The sequence below is a fragment of the Scyliorhinus torazame genome, chromosome 10 (assembly GCF_047496885.1).
Source record: "Scyliorhinus torazame isolate Kashiwa2021f chromosome 10, sScyTor2.1, whole genome shotgun sequence".
In the NCBI taxonomy this organism is placed as follows: domain Eukaryota; kingdom Metazoa; phylum Chordata; class Chondrichthyes; order Carcharhiniformes; family Scyliorhinidae; genus Scyliorhinus; species Scyliorhinus torazame.
The window spans coordinates 107,155,176-107,176,183 of NC_092716.1; the positions used below are offsets into that span (position 1 = coordinate 107,155,176).

The 21,008-nt window shown below is 51.1% G+C and overlaps 1 protein-coding gene and 1 long non-coding RNA gene across 3 annotated transcripts in view; one reads left to right on the forward strand and one right to left on the reverse strand.

Moving 5' to 3' along the window:
- Positions 1–21,008, forward strand: part of LOC140430841 (RNA-binding Raly-like protein) — a 2,211,286-nt gene that overhangs the window by 48,122 nt on the left and 2,142,156 nt on the right. The window lies entirely within an intron of this gene.
- Positions 8,957–21,008, reverse strand: part of LOC140430843 (uncharacterized) — a 110,555-nt gene continuing 98,503 nt past the window's right edge. Inside the window, exon 2 of the long non-coding RNA XR_011949564.1 lies at positions 8,957–9,166. This is a non-coding gene — a long non-coding RNA (uncharacterized lncRNA). The remainder of the gene's footprint in view (positions 9,167–21,008) is intronic.

Genomic DNA, 21,008 nt, shown 5'->3' on the forward strand with positions numbered 1-21,008 from the left:
GGATCCTCACTGTCTTCAGGTAATGTCCCGGAGGACTGGAGAATAGCCAATGTTGTTCCTTTGTTTAAGAAGGGTAGCAAGGATAATCCAGGGAACTGCAGGCCGGTGAGCCTTACGTCAGTGGTAGGGAAATTACTGGAGAGAATTCTTCGAGACAGGATCTACTCCCATTTGGAAGCAAGTGGACCTATTAGCGAGAGACAGCACGGTTTTGTGAAGAGGAGGTCGTGTCTCATTAACTTGATAGAGTTTTTCGAGGAGGTCACAAAGATGGTTGATGCAGGTAGGGCAATGGATGTATGGACTTCAGTAAAGCCTTTGACAAGGTCCCTCATGGCAGACTGGGTCACATGGGATAAGAGGTGAGTTGACAAGATGGATACAGAGCTGTCTAGGTCATAGAAGGCAGAGAGTAGCAATGGAATGGTGCTTTTCTGATGGGAGGGCTGTGACTAGTGGTGTTTCGCAGGTATCAATGTGTAGAGGGTGCCATCTCCGCTACTCCACTACTGGGCCGATATCTGGGGTTTGAATATCTGTGTGTGTCTCTCTCCAGCTGGCACTGAAACTTCAGCGGCCAGGGGATGTCGCACTGGGACACTTCCACTGAAGAGAGCACTGATTCAAGCCTGCCGTTTATTCCTAACCGACAGCCTGAGACTTATATCACACAGATCTCCAGACCCCTACCAATACCCAGGTGATTCTCTCTCTTGCCGGTGGTGCAACACCCACCCGGTTCCTACTCCACTAGAGTAGCTTTCCCAAGAGAGAGAATAGGACACTGCTGTTTATTTCCTAACCAGCAGTCTGTCCTGAGTGAATCGCTCAAGATGACCCTCGATTCTTGAACCCGGAATTAAGGTGAGGAGTATTTTAACAATGACTTGGTCAGAGATCGCTGGTGAAAGATTGAAGAATTCAAACGACTCCAATTATCATCAAATCAAGGTTTATTGCAAAACCCAGGTCAAAATCATCAACAGAAGAAACACAATAAAATCTTATGCTCTAATACAAACTAAGTCTATTCAAAAGTAATATAGCGGACACAACGAAAATTCTTATGATTACACAGTTTTTAGCAATATCACAAGGCACAAAACAAGTTCCCTTCCCCAAAGCCTCAACCACTATTAAAGTCAAGGGAGTTTCGCAAGCTGCTGCAGGGTACTTACGGTCACAGGCTGCAGAGGTCAAGTCAGGGGTGCAGAGGTCGAGCCAAGAACGAAGAGCCCCCCAATCGAAAACACAGCCCCTTTTATATTGTTTTACCTGGCTTTGTCCTGTGATCGGCCAGCCCCTTTTGCATTGAAAAAGGTAAGATTTAAAGTTCCCTCTGGTCCCGCCCCCTTTGAGCCGGTCAGACCTGTCGAGATGGGAGTACCTCCCCTAGGTCCGCCTCCAGTCTGCCTTTCGAGATAACGAGGTTGAGCTCCCTTGAAGATTTTCAAAGACTTCCATCTGCTCCGGAGATAGCTGCTATGTTGATGGGGTGTTGATTGGATTCTGCTCTGGTGGAGGCAAAGTCATTTACATCTGCATGGGGCTATGACCATCCCATTGTCCTGCTTGCAGGCAGGCCCCCTGTGTATTCCCGTGCCCCTTTGTCTGTGTTTTGATCTTATCTCGTTGTCTGGCTCCTTCTTCCTTGTAGCTCCTAGGGGGGGGTTTGTAAATACTTATGTCCCTACTTAGCTCAGCGGACCAAGCCTGCTGGGAAAACTGGTTCCGTTCTCTTGGCTGAAAAGTCAGTTTACAGTCTCTGAGTTTTTATTCTTGGGCAGTTCCAAAAAGGCCGAATTGCCCGAAAACCTTACAGATGCCCCTTCGATACGTCCCTACCTGCTTGGACCGTATCGACACAGGTGAAGGGCAATTATTTCCTTTTGTGTGGACCGTAGGCCCCCCCTCAACAACATGCGAAACTACAAGTCCCAAGACAGTTCCCTTAATCTAGGCTACCCCTGATTTCAATGAAAGGGAAAGACAAGACCATACTTAATTCAAACACACAGTAACATATACACATTTCACCGGAACCCCAAACGTAAGGGTCCCTGTACATATATCACAATCAAGTACACATTTCACCGGAACCCCAAACGTAAGGGTCCCTGTACATATATCACAATCAAGTAACTGAAACCCGCGAATCCATACAACTATTTACAATTGCATCTCTTTATTTCACCAAGGATCCTCCTTTCTTGGCTGCACTTCGTTTCTTCCCGTTGAAGGCTCTTCATTTATCCTCCATCGTCGATACCTGCAGCTGAGAGGTTTAGTCCAACTGAGGCGACAGCATAATGTACCCCCTGTACAACATTTCCTTTGTGGGGGCAAACACTAAACCATTCTCAGGCCCCCCCCTGGTGGTGATCGGACAGTTGTGAGGGTCGATCGGTTGGGCTGTGGGCAGGGGTCGCTTTACCTGAACCAGCAGTTCGGTAGCTTTTACAGTCATCCCTTCCCTGGGCGTTACACATCTCTCCCCAGTGCGGTCAATTTATCCCGTTCCCTGGGTTCTGCCACCACCTTACAAAAGTGATTAATGCCCCTTGTGGACATGCCTTGGTAGATCCCCATAAACATAAATAAATGCCCTGGTCAGAAGCCCACCCCTTATCCCCGCAAACGGTGATCCTACCCGGTGACCCCGTGATGGTCCGTTAGGTGTTGGTGTCCAGGCGTTCCCAGTCCGAGGACCGATCCCTCATGTCCAGGCTCAGCTTCCTGAGCCACCACCATCTCCCTAAAGGAACGTCCCCCTCACAGGTTAAACACACACCCGCCTGCCCTCAGTCACCCTAACCCGGTCAGTCGAAGGACTCTTCTGTCTCGCCTCTGCGGAGTTCTCCCGGTCCCACCATCGCCAAGATCATCAAACTCCACATCGTCGGGTGCCCCATCTGTAAAAAACAAAACACATCCTTGCCTCTACAGCCCTACCTACCTTAAAGTGCATGGGTTCTATCCAGCGGCAGCAGCAGCTCCCGCTTTGAAGTTGCCGCAGCCTGTCTGTGATTCTGTGTTTACAGCCCGGCTCCCCAGGGTCCTAGTGCCTGCCGCTATCCGGCGGCAGCAGCAGCTCCCGCTTTGAAGTTGCCGCAGCCTGTCTGTGATTCTGTGTTTACAGCCCGGCTGCACCAGGGTCCTAGTGCCTGGTGCTTCATCATTTTACCATTGCACCAGGCGCTTCTGTGTTCCCACGATCCTAAATAATTCACACACCACTATACACTAATTAGAACTAACAGGGGGGGAATGCTATATACAATGCCCAATTCACACACCACTATACACTAATTAGAACTAGCAGGGGAAAAGAAAAAGGAATATGATATATACAATGCCACCCGTCTCCGGGTGGCCAAATTAAAACTGTGCCCCGCTAAACTGGGGCAGTTCACCTGTTTGGTCCAACGGCTCGGGCCAGACCGTCCCCTCCCGGGGGTTCGGGCTGCCCCTTGCCTCTCCTTCCCCAACAGGGTTCGGTGATCCCTCATCGTTCCCTTCTACTCGGGCCCCCTTACTGCGGGACCGGGTTCTAGGGAGGTGTGATGGGGACCATCTTACCGGGGGCTTGGAGACCCGATTGCTCCTTCGTCCCCTGACTGGTTCCCAAGCCCAAGGTGATACCTCCACTTCCTCCGTCTCCTTAGTCTCTATACTAAGGTAGGCCACCTGACCCACAGGTAAGGGCTTGGGAATCGTTACTGTCCCTGGGCTGGGTGCTTGCAGCACTGTCGGTTTCTTTGGGACTGCCCCTTCGGGACAGCACCTTGTCACCGGTTGTGTGACCGTGGAGTCAGGGACCTCCCCCACCGTCGTTAATTCTACGGGGGGTTTCTCCACTACCACCCCCAGTCTTCCCCCCACCTTGCTCTTTCTTGCCCTTATGGGGTGGAACAATTTAAATTGACTGATGTGGCGTTCGCATGGGTCCCACCTTAAGGGATTTAAACTGCCAATAGCCGCTGAGGAAGCCTCCAGAATGGGACCCTGCACCTGGACCGGACCAGGGTCTGGGGCTAGAACTACCCCTGCGCTCCCTTTTTCCTGAGGCTGCTCCCTGGGTAGTCATACGGGTTCTTGTGGTGTGGGTGCGGGCAGGCCCTGGCCCGTTGCCATTGCCACCTGTCCCGACCCAGCTGCTAGGCTCTGCAAAAAGGCTAAAAGTTTCTTTACCTCGAAGGTTTCCGGGGCAGCTGCTCCTGCCGCCGGGGTCTGACTCTCTACTGCGGGAGCCCTCTCCTGCTTGCTAGGGTTTTTACATTCCCTCTTGAAATGCCCGGCCTCCCCACACCCGTAGCATACCGGTTTCTTGTCGGAGGTCCGGGTGCCCTCATGCTTCCACTCTCTCTTAGGGGCTGCTGGCGCGATTTCATGCACCCTACCCTTAAGGGGCTTGTCCTCACCCCTCTCCCCATTACGATATGCGAGGATAAGTTTCCTAAGGACCTCTTCCTCGTTAAGGGCCGGGGTCTGCGGGTCGAACCAGTGTTCGGCTTTTGCCCTAACGTTAGGGAGACAATTGGCAACTAGGGTCTTCAGCCAGTGGGCGGTTCTTTCCCCTAAATTCCGTCTATCCGCTTGAATCCCGCATGCCTCCATATAGACAGTCCACAGTCTGTCTGCGAACATGGTGGGAGATTCCCCTGGTTGCTGCTTGGTTTCCCCCACCCTCATGAAAGGGCTCCCCAGATTCAAGCCCATTGCCTCCAGAACAGCAGTCTGTGCTGCCGCCCAGGTGTCAGGTCTTCCCCCATTCCCAGAGGTCACTGTCCTGCATAGCTGGGCATCTAGGGTTATCAGGAGCATCTTTATTTGCTCCCCTTCGTCGCAGTCATTGATGTTGGCAGCCTGTTCCACCTCCATAAAATGCAGCGACGGATCCCCCTTTGGAGTTAGTCTGGGAACGTGGGCCACCATCCCCCTGAGCGCGGATGCCCCATGAGGAACGATAATGTCGCCCTCAACCGGTCCCCTGTTTGCTATCCCCGCCGGGGGACCATACCTTCTTTGCCTGACAGGGCACATCTGCCCTACCTGGGGTTCCTGCTCCTCCTCCCCACTGTCCAGCTCTCCTGCCTCGTTGGGTAGCCCCCCTGTCCCCGGGCTAACTACCCATATAGGAGACGCCGCTATCTGGGGATACACCACTGGCCCCCCTTGGACCTGGCCCTGACCGGGCGGTCCAAACCCTACCTGCTGACCCGGCCCCGTCACCGGCATCCCAGGCAGTGGCCTGTCCCCATCCCATGGGGACCCACATACGAAACCAGGCGGACACGCCTCCAGCTGGGGGTACCCTGCCGACCCCCCTTGGACTTGCCCCTGAACGTGCAGTCCGCTCCCCGCCTGCCGACCCGGGCACGATCCCGGTGCCTCAGGAGGCGGTCTATTCCCCTTGGCCTGTGGGGAATCATCCGCTGCGAGGAGCACCTTGCCCCTTGGGGACCCCCCTGGACCTACCAGGTGTATCTGTCCCCTGACCTTGGACAAGGCCTCCTCCAACTCCGTTATTCGTGCCTGGCACGGCCCATGGGCACAGTCCCCTACTTCCTCGCGAGCCACTCGGTACGCTGCCTGGATGTCCCGGAACTTCCCCTCCAGCTTCCTACACTGCTCTGTACTCCGAGCATAGAGTCCCTGGAGCCTCCGTTCCTTTTCTTTACCCTCCACTATCTGGCAGTGGAGATAGTCCTTCTCACACCGGTTAGACTCGCTTTCCTGTTTCATTTCTGTCATTTCTTCCCGCAGTCGTTCCGCTGCGCTAGCGCTGTCCCCTGCGCTGGCCCTCACTTCTCTCAACTCCTGCTTTAACTCTTCGACCCTATCCTCTGTTTTGACTACCTGCTCGGACAGGCAAACCAGCCAAACTGCCTTCTCCAAGTGCTTTTTGTGCGCCTTACTGTCTGTCCATGCAGCCGCTGCCATTACCGGTTGCTCCGCATTGATTAATTCTGAGACCCAAGGTTTGGTGAGGTTGACCTTTTGCCACAAATACGAGGAGATTCTCTCCTCCATTTTACTTCGTTCCCTCACCCCCTCTGCCAAGTCACATACTCCAAACCACCGGGCTCCTGCCTGACTCGCCATTGTAGAGGGTGCCATCTCCGCTACTCCACTACTGGGCCGATATCTGGGGTTTGAATATCTGTGTGTGTCTCTCTCCAGCTGGCACTGAAACTTCAGCGGCCAGGGGATGTCGCACTGGGACACTTCCACTGAAGAGAGCACTGATTCAAGCCTGCCGTTTATTCCTAACCGACAGCCTGAGACTTATATCACACAGATCTCCAGACCCCTACCAATACCCAGGTGATTCTCTCTCTTGCCGGTGGTGCAACACCCACCCGGTTCCTACTCCACTAGAGTAGCTTTCCCAAGAGAGAGAATAGGACACTGCTGTTTATTTCCTAACCAGCAGTCTGTCCTGAGTGAATCGCTCAAGATGACCCTCGATTCTTGAACCCGGAATTAAGGTGAGGAGTATTTTAACAATGACTTGGTCAGAGATCGCTGGTGAAAGATTGAAGAATTCAAACGACTCCAATTATCATCAAATCAAGGTTTATTGCAAAACCCAGGTCAAAATCATCAACAGAAGAAACACAATAAAATCTTATGCTCTAATACAAACTAAGTCTATTCAAAAGTAATATAGCGGACACAACGAAAATTCTTATGATTACACAGTTTTTAGCAATATCACAAGGCACAAAACAAGTTCCCTTCCCCAAAGCCTCAACCACTATTAAAGTCAAGGGAGTTTCGCAAGCTGCTGCAGGGTACTTACGGTCACAGGCTGCAGAGGTCAAGTCAGGGGTGCAGAGGTCGAGCCAAGAACGAAGAGCCCCCCAATCGAAAACACAGCCCCTTTTATATTGTTTTACCTGGCTTTGTCCTGTGATCGGCCAGCCCCTTTTGCATTGAAAAAGGTAAGATTTAAAGTTCCCTCTGGTCCCGCCCCCTTTGAGCCGGTCAGACCTGTCGAGATGGGAGTACCTCCCCTAGGTCCGCCTCCAGTCTGCCTTTCGAGATAACGAGGTTGAGCTCCCTTGAAGATTTTCAAAGACTTCCATCTGCTCCGGAGATAGCTGCTATGTTGATGGGGTGTTGATTGGATTCTGCTCTGGTGGAGGCAAAGTCATTTACATCTGCATGGGGCTATGACCATCCCATTGTCCTGCTTGCAGGCAGGCCCCCTGTGTATTCCCGTGCCCCTTTGTCTGTGTTTTGATCTTATCTCGTTGTCTGGCTCCTTCTTCCTTGTAGCTCCTAGGGGGGGGTTTGTAAATACTTATGTCCCTACTTAGCTCAGCGGACCAAGCCTGCTGGGAAAACTGGTTCCGTTCTCTTGGCTGAAAAGTCAGTTTACAGTCTCTGAGTTTTTATTCTTGGGCAGTTCCAAAAAGGCCGAATTGCCCGAAAACCTTACAAATGCTGGGACCTTTGCTGTTCGTAGTATATATAAATGATTTGGAGGAAAACGTAACTGGTCTGATTAGTAAGTTTGTGGACGACACAAAGTTGGTGGAATTGCGGATAACGATGAGGACTGTCAGAGGATACAGCAGGATTTCGATAGTTTGGAGACTTGGGCAGAGAGATGGCAGATGGAGTTTAATCTGGACAAATGTGAGGTAATGCAATTTGGAAGGTCTAATACAGGTAGGGAATATACAGTGCATGGTAGAACCCTCAAGAGTTTGACAGTCAGAGAGATCTAGGTGGGTCCACAGGTCACTGAAAGGGGTAACACAGGAGGAGAAGGTAGTCAAGAAGGCATATGGTATGCTTGCCTTCATTGGCCGGGGCATTGAGTATAAGAATTGGCAAGTCATGTTGCAGCTGTATAGAACCTTAGTTAGGCCCTACTTGGAGTATAGTGTTCAATTCTGGTCGCCACACTACCAGAAGGATGTGGAGGCTTTAGAGAGGGTGCAGAAGAGATTTACCAGGATTTTGCCTGGTATGGAGGGAATTAGCTCTGAGGAGAGGTTGAATAAACTTGGTTTGTTCTCACTGGAATGCCGGTGGTTGATGGGCGACCTGATAGAGGTCTACAGAATTATGAGGGGCAGACAGAGTGGATGTTCAGAGACTTTGTCCCAGGGTAGAGGGGTCAATTACTAGGGGGCATAGGTTTAAGGTGTGAGGGGCAAGGTTTAGAGGAGATGTACAAGGCAAGATTTTAACACAGAGGGTAGTGGGTGCCTGGAACTCGCTACCGGAGGAGGTGGTGGAAGCAGGGACGATAGTGACGTTTAAGGGGCATCTTGACAAATACATGAATAGGATGGGAATAGAGGGATACGGACCCAGGAAGTGTAGAAGATTGTAGTTTAGTCGGGCAGCATGGTCGGCACGGGCTTGGAGGGCCGAAGGGCCTGTTCCTGTGCTGTACTTTTCTTTGTTCTTTGTTCTTTGTTCGCACAATCACCTTCTTAACGGAAATCATGAATGGGCAATAAACGCTGGCGTAGCAAGCGACGGAATGTCAATGTAATGTCAAGGCCGATCATGCAGCAATTGTCGTGGATGGTCAGGAAAGCAGAATTAATGGAGCACAGATACCCTCAGAGGTTACTGCCATCTTCTCAAGGGCAATTAGGGATGGGCAATAAACGTTGACTTAGCCAGCGAAGCCCACATCTTTGGAATTAATTTTTGTTTTGTTAAACTGAATTTTCCGTTCCTGAAGAATGTGTGGGCAGCATAATCCTCGTATTGCAGCTTCTGCCTTAAGCAAGAGTCATTGATCTTAAAAAAGTTCCAGGGCCAATTTGAGAATGATTGAGGCATCAAAGAACAATTGCTACATTCAGATAAAACTGTGATTGACGGTACACCAAGCCATGGAAGATAACTGTCACTCAGTTTACTTTAGAATTTGTTTGGAAATCAAAAATTTCAGTTATTGAAAACAAATGCCAACTATTTGGACTGATTAAATTGATCTTTTATTGGTTTTCAGGCAGCTCCTTTGAATCACTCATAGTAAATTTTAACTCTTCCCACTCTTGATGTGTATCCTTCTCATCTCTTTAGTTCCGATTTTCTGCACTCCTGATTTGATCAAGTTGATCAAGGACTGGACAATGGTGGTGGGGAAATGAATGCTGTAAGCAAGATTTCTGATGGGTTGTACATCTACCTGGATGAAGTGAGGAAGAAAAATGCCAGTTTTTCAGTAAATTGAAACATCACGCCACTATCTATGAAGCATTTGCAAACTGCTTCCCAAGTACTGTTTACTGTACTATTCACCTTGAGTAATACAAAAATGCACTCACTTAGATGTTTATCATGATAACACACAACTTTCCGCTCATGTTCTTCTAAGTGAAACTGACTTGGGAGACTGCAGTGATTCACTTTGTTACCACCTTTCAAGCTTCTTGCACTTCACCTTTCAATGGAGTAAGATCTGGCTCCACTGGAATAATCTGCCATGCTGTAACTTAAAGAGGATCTCCGAGACAATGGGCGGAATCTTACCATAATTTGGTCAGGCTCACACAGAAAACTGGCGTGAAGTCTCCAGCTCCACAGATAGGTTTCCCCATGGAATCTTGTGCCTCTTGGGTGAAAATAACGGAGTGGGCGTGGTTTACGTTGTCACTCTGGTGGGACGGGGCCTCACAGAGCCTGGAACCGGATCCTAAGAGGTTGGTGCACCCTCGCTGCAGCCGATCAAACCCCAGCTCACATCATGGAGGTCTTGGGGACATCTCCCCACAACATTCATCGCCACCACCTCCCCACCCTCAATCTCTGCTCTCTCCCCACGCAGCAAAACATCCCCCTCTTGGTTAGGTAGATTGGCCATGATAAATTGCCCTTCGTGACCAAAAAGGTTAGGAGGGGTTATTGGGTTATGGGGATAGGGTGGAAGTGAGGGCTTAAGTGGGTCGGTGCAGACTTGATGGGCCAAATGGCCTCCTTTTGCACTGTATGTTCTATGGGTCTCCCATCAGGATAAATCCCTGGCACTGCTCCCTCGCACCGGTTAGCAGTGCCAAACTGGCAGCGCCAACCTGTGTGGGGGCTATGCCAAGGCACTACCTGGACATATCCCACTGACTCTCCCCCCTCCCCAAGGGCTGTGTACCTCCGGAGACATTCCCCCAGCTGCCTCATGCCTGACCAGACTTGTAAAACTCACCGATGTGATGCCACGTCGGTCAGGTATGAATATTTGATGAGGGGGGATCATTTGGTGTGGGGGGCCGGTAATAATATTAAAACTCATTAAAATGTATTAAAATTATGTTTACGCCAATTGTGGGTGTGTATCTCATGATGTCGCTGGCGAGGGGCAGGGAAAATCAGGAAACGCCAACTCGCTGGTGAGAATCATAGAATCATAGAATCATAGAAGTTTACAGCATGGAAACAGGCCCTTCGGCCCAACCAGTCCATGCCGCCCAGTTTTTACCATTAAGCTAGTCCCAGTTGCCCGCACTTGGCCCATAACCCTCTATACCCATCTTACCCATGTAACCATCTAAATGCTTTTTGAAAGACACAATTGTACCTGCCTCTACTACTACCTCTGGCAGCCCATTCCAGACACTCACTACCCTCTGAGTGAAGAAATTGCCCCTCTGGGCCCTTCTGAATCTCTCCCCTCTCACCTTAAACCTATGCCCTCTAGTTTTAGACTCCCCTACCTTTGGGAAAAGATGTTGACTATCTACCTTATCTATGCCCCTCATTATTTTATAGACCTCTATAAGATCACCCCTAAGCCTCCTACGCTCCAGGGAAAAAAGTCCCAGTCTATCCAGCCTCTCCTTATAACTCAAACCATCAAGTCCCGGCAACATCCTAGTAAATCTTTTCTGCACTCTTTCTAGTTTAATAATATCCTTTCTATAATAGGGTGACCAGAACTGCACACAGTATTCCAAGTGTGGCCTTACCAATGTCTTGTACAACTTCAACAAGACGTCCCAACTCCTATATTCAATGTTCTGACCAATGAAACCAAGCATGCCGAATGCCTTCTTCACCACCCTGTCCACCTGCGACTCCACCTTCAAGGAGCTATGAACCTGTACTCCTAGATCTCTTTGTTCTATAACTCTCCCCAACGCCATACCATTAACTGAGTAGAATGGCGGTTCCTGTGAGATTTTCCACCCTCGCTGCCGATCCTGAGCAGCGAGTGCGTGCTCATGATTCCGCCCAATGAGTGGGGCACTTTAACGTACAGAGGGGTGGCACAGTGGTTAGCACTGCTGCCTCACAGCACCAGGGACTCCGCTTCAATTCCGGTCTCGGGTCACTGTCTGTGTGGAGTTTGCACTTTTTCCCCGTGTCTGCGTGGGTTTCCTCCGGGTGCTCTGGTTTCATCCCACAGTTGAAAGATGTGCAGGTTAGGTGGATTGGCCATGCTAAATTGCCCTTGGTGTCTAATGATGTGCAGGTTAGGTGAGGTTACAGGGATGGGGTGGGGGCTCTTTTGGAGGATCAGTGCAGACTCTTGTCATAATATACACACAGGTATGTAATGGTGCACAGACAGGCAGTGATTTGACACACAGGATGACCAGTGAACACACAGAACACAGCAGCCAATCACCAGACAGGACACGACCGCTATAAAGGCGGAGGGCACTAGTTTTCCTGCTCTCTTGAGATCCAGCCTCTGAGACAGTCAGAGCCCATGAGCAGCAACTAGAACATACACCATGTGGTAGTAAGATAGTCTGGTCAGGTTAGCCTCAGGTCTCCAGTCAAGTCAACATAGTGTCAACCCACAGTTAAAGTATGTATGATAATGAAGAGTTCAATAAAATCGAGTTGCATTTCTTCAAGTGTTGGAAGCCTGTCTCTCTCACTGCTGCAGTAAACACAGTCCTCGCAGAGCCGGCATACCCAACACATCAACTCTATGGGCCAAATGGCCTCCTTCTGCACTGTAGGGATTCTGTGAGTCTTTGTTATCCCACGCAAAGAGCTTCTTGGCATCACAAACACAGGCTTCTCTCTAAGGCTCAAGGGCAATCTTAAGGGCTGCTGGCTGGGCAGATTTTGGAACGCTCATGCAATCATCATGGCCAGGGTGTTAACACATCCTTCCCATGCATCACAGAGAGAGGTCAGTCTGACAAACCTTGAAGCCAATCATCTTCATTGCCAGCAGTGATGTGTCCGTTCCCGAGGCTGACATTGTGGTGAGCCACATATGGCTACGTAAGGCTGTTATATATATGTTCTACTGTTCTATTAGTATTGTTACAAGCCAGCTGTTGTATATACTTATTGTTATTGCTGTTCTGTTATTGGTTGTTGCTGTTGTACTGTTGGAATGTTATTATTGGTGCTGCTGTTGGCTCCGCCTGTGGCTCCGCCCAGCTGTAGAGGTATAAAGCCTGTTGACCTGGGTCAGCCCTGCCGTGCGGGAGGAGCTACAGGTCGGCACATATTTAGCTTATTAAAGCATCGGTTCACTGCTTCTCAGCGTCTCGTCTGAATTGATGTCTATCAGACATAGTCTGACGTTTGCCGGGTTTGCATGATAGGAGTTGATGAGTAACGTCTTGGAGACAGTATTTTCCATTCCCCCCCCAACCCCCTCGCTGTTCTTTTGCACTGATGGAGGCAGCCTGCCATTGACTGGCAGTTGGATCGTCCGGTCCCGCCGTTGTCAATGGGTTTTTCCATTCCCTGAACCCTCTGTAACCAAGGAATCCGGAAGGGCGGGGTGGGGTGGGCGGTCCTTTGGTGGGATTGGACTATCCCACCGGTGGGAACAGTCGTAACATTCTGGTGGTCATCCATGTCCGAGAAGCATCTGCGGGAGATCAACAATTGTGAAATTATCTTGAAGAATAGGGGGCGGGATTCTCTGATCGCCGAAGCCACGCGTTCGGCGATTTGCCGGAGAATCCATTTTTATGCCAAAATTGGGGCAGCGCCGTTTTTACGATGCTCCGCCCCCTCAAAATGGGCGTACTTGAGCACGCCGCACGCCGTCGGGATGGCCTCAGGGAGTCACCGGAGGCCCTACCCCGATGCTCCGCCCACGATGGGCCGACTTCCCAACGGCATGCGTCACGTGTCCTCTCACTTTTCGTAAACCTGGGGTGGCGGCTGCGGACTGTGTCCAGCGCTGCCACAGTCGGGGGTGGGGGGGGGGAGCCGTTCCGCTGTCAAGGGGAGCTTCGGCGGGGGCTGGGGGGACTGGTGGGAGGGTGGTCCGGGGGTGGCGAGGGGGGGTTACAGGTGGGCAGTTTTTGGCAGGCTGGGTCTGCACGCGGCCGGCGCCATGTGCACGCACGGGCCTGTCCATTCTGCTTCCATATCGGCAAGTAAAGCCGTGGTCTTTACGTGGCGTGGCTGCTCGCCCCCCACCGGGCGCAGCATCGGTGCGGGGGCAGCGGAGACCTTTTGGACATACTCGCAGAATCGGAGAATCCAGCCCAACGCTTGCTGCTCTTGGAGATCTATGATCCTACACTCCGGAACAAATCTAATTCCTTGTGCATTCGATAGTACAATGCTTCTTCCCCAGAGTGAGCTCACCTATTTAGCTTGTCACCACAGGACATCGGTGTATAATTTTAATCCACTGCCTAATTTACTGCTCTGATTTTTTTGATTATAAAAGTGCTTTTTTTAAAGTGAATTGTTTCACCTGTAGCTTGGTGAGGACTTGAAGCACAAAGTGGCTCCATGTAAATGGTACCCAATAGGCATAGAACTCAGCATGATGTGGAATTAATTAGCCGTCTGTCTTACATCATAGAAACTGTGGTGAATAAATATGGAAGAAAAATCATACTGGTGCAGAGAAATGCTGTTGATGTTCTTAGCCGAGGATACTTTATCTTTCAAAGAATGCAATTTTGTCTACCCTTAATGTAACTGGCCTGATGAAATTGCTTCAACAACTAAAGGGTTGAATATTTCAGTTTTTTTGATGGTACAAATTTCCTGGTATAAATTTAATAGCTGGCGTACTTACACTGTTAGCTAGAGATGTGGATGAATTCTTTCACTGCTTATCCATTGTGTACCATTACGAGCTTGCAGCAATTACTTCTTATATGATTCATTCATTCTTCAGTGTGGATTTATGCCAAAGTGCTTTTGATTGCACTGACTATTAGCATAATGTCAATTTAAAAATATCAAGTATTTTTTTTACCAATGTGGTCTGAACACTCTCAAAACAATTCTCTCCCAAAATGGCCAGTCTCCAGTTTAAAATGCAGTGCCAAATGTGTGGCATGAGATTGTGGCTTGTGTTTTATCTTTCTCTGAAAATGGTATCATCAATGAAGCTTCACAGCAAAGGGAGTTCACATAATTGAGGGTTGGGAGAGCTGGATGTTTGTGGCCTGTTAGTTGTTGGTATTGAAATGGCTGGAATTTCTGTGATACCTGCCTATTGTGTGGGTCTAGACAATTAATATTGACAGACTGTTTGATCCTTGGACATGAGGGGCGTCATTCTCCGCCGGCGGGAGTCTCCGTTTTGCCGGCACCGGGGGGTTTCCCGACGGCGTGGGGCTGCCCCAAAATGGGAAACCCCATTGACTGGCTGGTGTTACGGAGACTCCCGCCGGCCGGTCGGCGCAGAAATGTGGCGGGGCGGGTAGGAGAATTTCGCCCGAGGAATCTCGGGCGGGATTCTCCAATCCCGCGGCAGAGTGTCCACGCCATCGTAAACGTCGTCGCGTTTGACGACGGCATGAACGGGCTCCTCCCAGGACTATTTCTGGCCCCTACAGGGGACCAGCATGGCGCTGGAGCGGTTCGTGCCGCTCCAGCTGCCGATCCCAGCGTGAACTGGGCGCCGCGGGATCAGTTGCGCCGGCGCCAACGCGCGCATGCATAGTGACCTCCTTCAACGCGTCGGCCCCAGCGCAACATGGAGTAGGACTACAGGGGCCGGCGCGTAGGAAAGGCGGCCCCCAGCCACAGAGGCCGGCCCGCCCATCAGTGGGCCCCGATCGCGGTCCACATCGGAGGCCCCCACACGGTGTCGGAACCCCCTCCCTCTCCACAGGCCGCCCGCCCCCTGACCCTTCAACGGCAAAGTCCCGCAGCTCAGAGCAGGTTAGAACGGAGCCGGCGGGACTCGGCTCATTTCTAACGGCCGCTCGGCCCTTCCGGGCCGGAGAATCGGCAGGCCAGCGTAGAGTGTAGAGCGGCCCGCAACCGGCGGCGTGCCAACCACGCCGACGCCAATGGCACCAATTCTCCGCTCTATGGAGAATCGCGTGCCGGCGTCGTGGCGACGTGGCTCATTCGGGCGGATTCTCTGGACCGGCCCAGGGCTGGGAGAATCCCGCCTCTTAACTTGACTTTTCTTCTTTTTTAAAAGAAGCTGTATTCTGTGGTGAGATTGCCCTCAGTACTTTTCCAGTGATGCACAGCGGTGGAGCGAATGACGTAGTTTATTCATTTGGGAAGGGAAGCCTTTGCAAGCATAGCTGTACATTGGGAATTATAATCTGCTTCAGTGTCTCTGACTGACTGCGATGGCCCTGGAAAGCCCCATGAACGCAAGCACTCGGGGTAGGTTTCTCTGTCCCAGAAACTGAGGGCTGGATTCTCCGCTTTTGGGACTAGGTCCCCATGTCGTCGTGAAAACTGTGGTCTTTTACGCCAGGAAAACTGGCGTCAAAAAGCCCAGATTCACCGTCTTGCAGGGGGCTAGCAGGCAACTGTCGTAGAGCTCGCAGCTCTAGTTGCCGATGTGGCCCCCCGCACTTCCAGGTCGGAGGCCGCGCATGAGCCTGGAACGCCAAAATAGTGCCCCACATCGGCCGCTTGCCCGCACACATAGCCCCCAGTCCCGATTGAAGCCCCCCCTGCCCTCTGATCAGCCTCCCCCCCGACTGTGGCGGCCCCGGACTGAGTCCGCAGCTGCCACGCGAGGAACCACGCTGCCAGGAATTCGGCCGGTCGGGGACGGAGAATAGCGGGACGGGCCTCAGGCAATGTATACTCGGCGGAGTACGCCGCATTTTGGGGGGCCAGAGAATACCGGAACCGGTGCCAGTCCCGATTTCGTGCAGGAAAATGGATTCTCGGCGTCGTCGCCGAATGTGATTTTGCTGTCGGGGTGCAGAGAATCCGGCCCTAAGTGTTGATGCTGGGACTGAATCGGTGGACTTTGATCAACTGCAAAAGTGGTGCCATTCCTGGACCAATCCATCAACTGTTCACCGGCACCATGTGGAACACGAGTGATTGCATTGAAAAAACGGTGTCGGATTTGCCAGGGTGGGGATTGCCACTCGAGCGGCTGACAAGTTGCAGCCGCATATTAGCTCGCTACTCCCCACACACACTCATTCCAGCCAGCTAAATGGCAGCATGGAGAGTGGCACCCCGGTTCACAGACGCTGAGCTCAAAACCCTGCGGGATGCCATGGATGAGAGGTACCCTGTGGTGGGAAGGTGGTTGCCACTCGTCGCCATACACCGGGCCTGGCCACGGGTAGCAGAGGTTGTGAGTACCGTGGGACCCACCGCCAGGAATGGACAGCAGTGCCGGAAAAAACTGCAGATCGTCCTCAGGGCGGTCAGGGTGAACTGGCAGCACTGTGCCCCTGGCGCTAACCCCTGTCCCAACACCTGTAACTGAACCCCCAACCGGACGGCGTCTGAACCCACTCTGCGCCACCCATGTCGGCCGCCATGGTCGGGTGCCCTGGCCACGAAGACCCCCAGCTGCCCACACCCTGTGCTGTATACATCCGACTGTCTAACACTGTGCGCTTTATGTAACTCCACCCCCCCAGCCCCCCGCACCCCAGAAGGAGGTGGCCCACGACCGACTGGAAAGGGACAAGCCTGGAGGGGGACCTGCAGCCCCTCACTGCAGCAGAGCAGTGAAACTGGACCTGATTGGCGAGCCCAGAGTGAGGGTAGTCGTTGGGGCAGAGGCTGGCATCGGGCAAGCAAATAAGAGCCCGCTGAGTTGCGGTTTCCCATGGCCCATGTGCACCATCCAAAAACACCCCCTCGCCCAACCCCCCCTCCACCACCACTTCCACACCACCACCCCACCTCGCCCACAGTATACCCACCACAACCTGCATCCCCCCTCCACTAGGCCAACCCGCGATTCAATCATGCGTCATGTCTTGTGTCATGCAGGATTTCCTGCCGATGTGGTGGGCCCCTCTGGTGTTCCCCACCCCCAACCACAACGCCAACACCAATGGCAAGCGGATAGCAGTGGGGAAGAGGACATGGACAGCGACAGGAGCCCTTGAACCGCAGCCCGAGACACCCCGGAGCACCAGTCCGGGGACGACACTGACGTCCTGCACAGCTTTCTCCAAAACCCTCAACCATCCCAAAGACCTCGGTTGGGCACTTTAGTGAAAAGGCTCCTGGGACACTATCTAGTGTGCACAATACACATGCCCCAGTACAGCAGGTGGAGATAGAAACCCCCGAGGTGCCAGACGGTCAGAGGGCGGCCCGACCTCAGGGACTAGCTGCCGTCCAGAACGGTATCAGGCTTCTGGAAAGAGCGGTCCCATCAATAGTGGAGATGCAGTCACAGAGCCAGGGAGTGTCAGCAACCATCCAGCACCTACAGTTGCAGTTGGAGGAGTGGTGCTGACCATGCATGGCACCGAGGACAATACCACATGGTTGGCGTCCTCTGTGGAGACCTTGGGGTGAAGATATCGGCAATTGGTCAAGATGTCCAAGGCCTGGGCACTCTGTGCGGGCAGTGGCAAACGCCCAGGAGTGGGTTGCCCTGTAACAGACAGCAATGTACCAGGGCCACCTGGACATTGCAGCGGCCCTCCAGAGCATAGCCCAGTCACAGCGGGTCATGGCCGAGGGCATCGGCGGTATTGCCCCCGCACTGGCTGATGTGACCCAGACCCAGAATGAGGTGGCGCAGTCACTGGCTGATGTGGCACAGACCCAAAAGGGGGTGGTATAGTTACAGGGTGATGTGGCACAGTCCCAGAAGGAGGTGGTTCACTCTGTCTGCTCCATGACTGTGAGCATTGAGACCCTGGTCGAGAAAGGAGCGGGCCTCCAGGACTGGCAGTGCCAGGTGGTGGGGGAGCTTGGGGGTTACCTCCGCTCGCACCCCCGCTCCATGGAGTAACCCGGGGGCCATCTGGCACCCCAAGGAAGGAGGAGGTGGTGGGGCCCTTGCCGCAGTGCTTTGGACACCCCCCCCCTACCCCAAGGCGGAGCATTGCGGAGGCCCTGGAGAATACTGCGCCAGGCCCGCTAATGATATGCGGACTGCGTTTAATGTACGTGCGGAGCAGAACGTATTGATGACGCTGTCCAGGCATCGGAGCATGGCATTCTGGTGGGCGCCCGGTGCCAGTGACGATTTGGGCTTCATGACAGATTCTCCGGCCATTCGCCTTTCCATCTTTCGGCGTCGGCCGACAGAGTATCCCGCCCTAGGTTTTTCAACAGGAATGAGTACAGAGAAAAGAATGCACAGGCCAGATTTTTACGTTGTTTGGCCGGGCACACGCCTGTCCCGGGAGAGCGTGAAATCAGGTGAAAAATATCAGACGTCGCTCACTCACGCAATATTTTGTTTGGCATGCACACATGAAAGTTGGAAGCCCGCTCACCGACAATCAAGCAGGCAATTGGGCCCATTGAGGGGTCAACTGGATGCAATTTGATGTGGCCCGTCTGTTTTTATGGATAGCGACTGTTGATTGGCCCAGCAGCCTTTACGCTTCAGCTGTAACCTCAATACAGGGCGGGATGAACTGATAGGGCTGAAAAAATGTTTTAAAACATGTCTGTGGACTGAGGATTGCATTCGAATGTGCTGCTTTTATTCACTGTTTGCAGCATTTTTCCATCACAACTCATTTTCTTTGCTCCCTGAGACAGCTCTGCAGCGGCTGTTCACCAGGGTGTGCCCATTAGAAGTGCCAGTCCGCACCCTCACTTGTCTCAGCGTCTGTCCTCTTCCTGCCCTTCCCAGAGCCTTTCTCTGAGAGTGTTTCATACTGGCTGCCCACTAATTGACTGGCCAGTGTGAAATTGCATTCCAGGGCTGCTTATGGCTGGAAGCGTGATTCGCGCCCGCTTCCAGGCCCGCTGACTGCGTGGGCCCATTGGGTGAAAGGTTCAGGCTGTGCATTGCAGTCCATAGGCCCACATCAGTTTCTTGTAAATTTTCATAGCTGCCATTTTGTTGTAAGGTTGCTCTTTTGGGGTTGGTGGAAATGCTTGTTTCTGTCAATGTTATCCTGGAGATACATGGTGAGTCTTTTGTCTTAATTGCCCCAAGTTTCTCAGCTCATGACAATTTAAGATTTTTTTTGTGTAATTCTAACCTAATATCTGTTGGTTTTCTGGACAGCCTTTTTGTCATCAAAGGTTTATCGATACCCATTTTTCAAGTTGAAATGTATTCTGGCTGCAAGTCAGAATCACAGGAACTGGATGATGTATAATACTTGGTGCAAGATGCCTAGGCACAGTTCAGTCCCCATTTTAAAGTCAAATATCCTGTAATTACTTTTGTACTTCCATCATGAATTCCTATGTCCACATTTATTATTGAGCAGCAAGAGCCCTCTGATTTCTGCATAAAATACATGAAGTTGTGTTAATCTAAACTTACAACTTTTGAATGCTATAAAGTCCTGAATGTGAAAAGTGGACTCAGTTAAAACCTTTACTTTCACACAACATGGCAATCTTTTCACTCATGAACTCAATCGAAATATTTGACCTCAACTTCAACATGAGCAGCATGGTAGCACAGTGGTTAGCACTGTTGCTTCATAGCGTCGGGAGCCCGGGTTCGATTCCCGGCTTGGGCCACTGTCTGTGCGGAGTCTGCACGTTCTTTCCGTGTCTGGGTGGGTTTCCTCCGGGTGCTCCGGTTTCCTCCCACAAGCTCAAAGATGTGCTTGTAGGTAAATTGGACATTTTGAATTCTCCCTCAGTGTACCCGAACAGGCGACTCGGGGCTTTTGACAGTAACTTCGTTGCAGTGTTAATGTAAGCTTACTTGTGACACTAATAAAAGATTATTATTAAACTATAACTGCTGCCTTAGCCATACAGGAAAAAAATCTCCTGATGAAAAGTGACGCTTAAATATTCTTTTATATCACAAAGGGCAATTGAGCAAATTTGAGAAAGTTCTTCTACCATTCTTTGACCCTAGCCTTCTGCTGTTTAAAGAAAACCTTGTGCATGGCACAGGAATATCCAGTGGAATGTTGACCATTGTTTGGATACTGGACCAGAAGCCCAGCTTTTGCTCGGATACCGAACGAAAACGCCAAACAATTTTTTTCATTTGTAAAACTGTGAGGAAAGGATACTTCACCCCAGGGGTGATGACTCTGACCAATAGGTGTCTCTTATGTTCAAACAAACTTTAATTAATAAACACAGAATTAACCACATTAACATCAAAGAAATAGCTTTAGAAGTTTCAGTTAAACAGATGTTAGGTAAAAGGAAAAACCTTACTATCTACCACAAATTCCAATAAAGCAACCCAAAACAGTTCAAATGCCACTTATAAATAAAGTTAACAAAACAGGTTACTTGATTAGCTGTGTAGAGACTTTTGGAGAGAGTTCCTTTCAAGAGCAGAGCCGGTATATTTCTGGCTTGTCAGACTCAAATCCTATATCAAACAGCTACTCAACTTCAAATATTCTAGCAGACTGAAAAACTACAGACAGACCAGTCTCCTCCCATTAATTACATCATCTGTACCCCACTAAGTTCCATGACCTGTTTAACTAGGAATAAAAACCACTCCCTTATAAATTATCTGCACTCCAGGGAATCTCCAGCAATCAAAACACAATTCCATTAGCCTTTTATCTGTAACCAAGTAAGTGGTTGGAATCAATCATTACCTCACCTTTTATGACCCTTTAATTACAGAATATTTCCCACTACAGAGGCTGATAGGAAAAAATGACATATCTTCCCTAATTCTTCCCGACCTAATGACTTATACATCTATGGGTTTAGCGCAGCATTCTGTG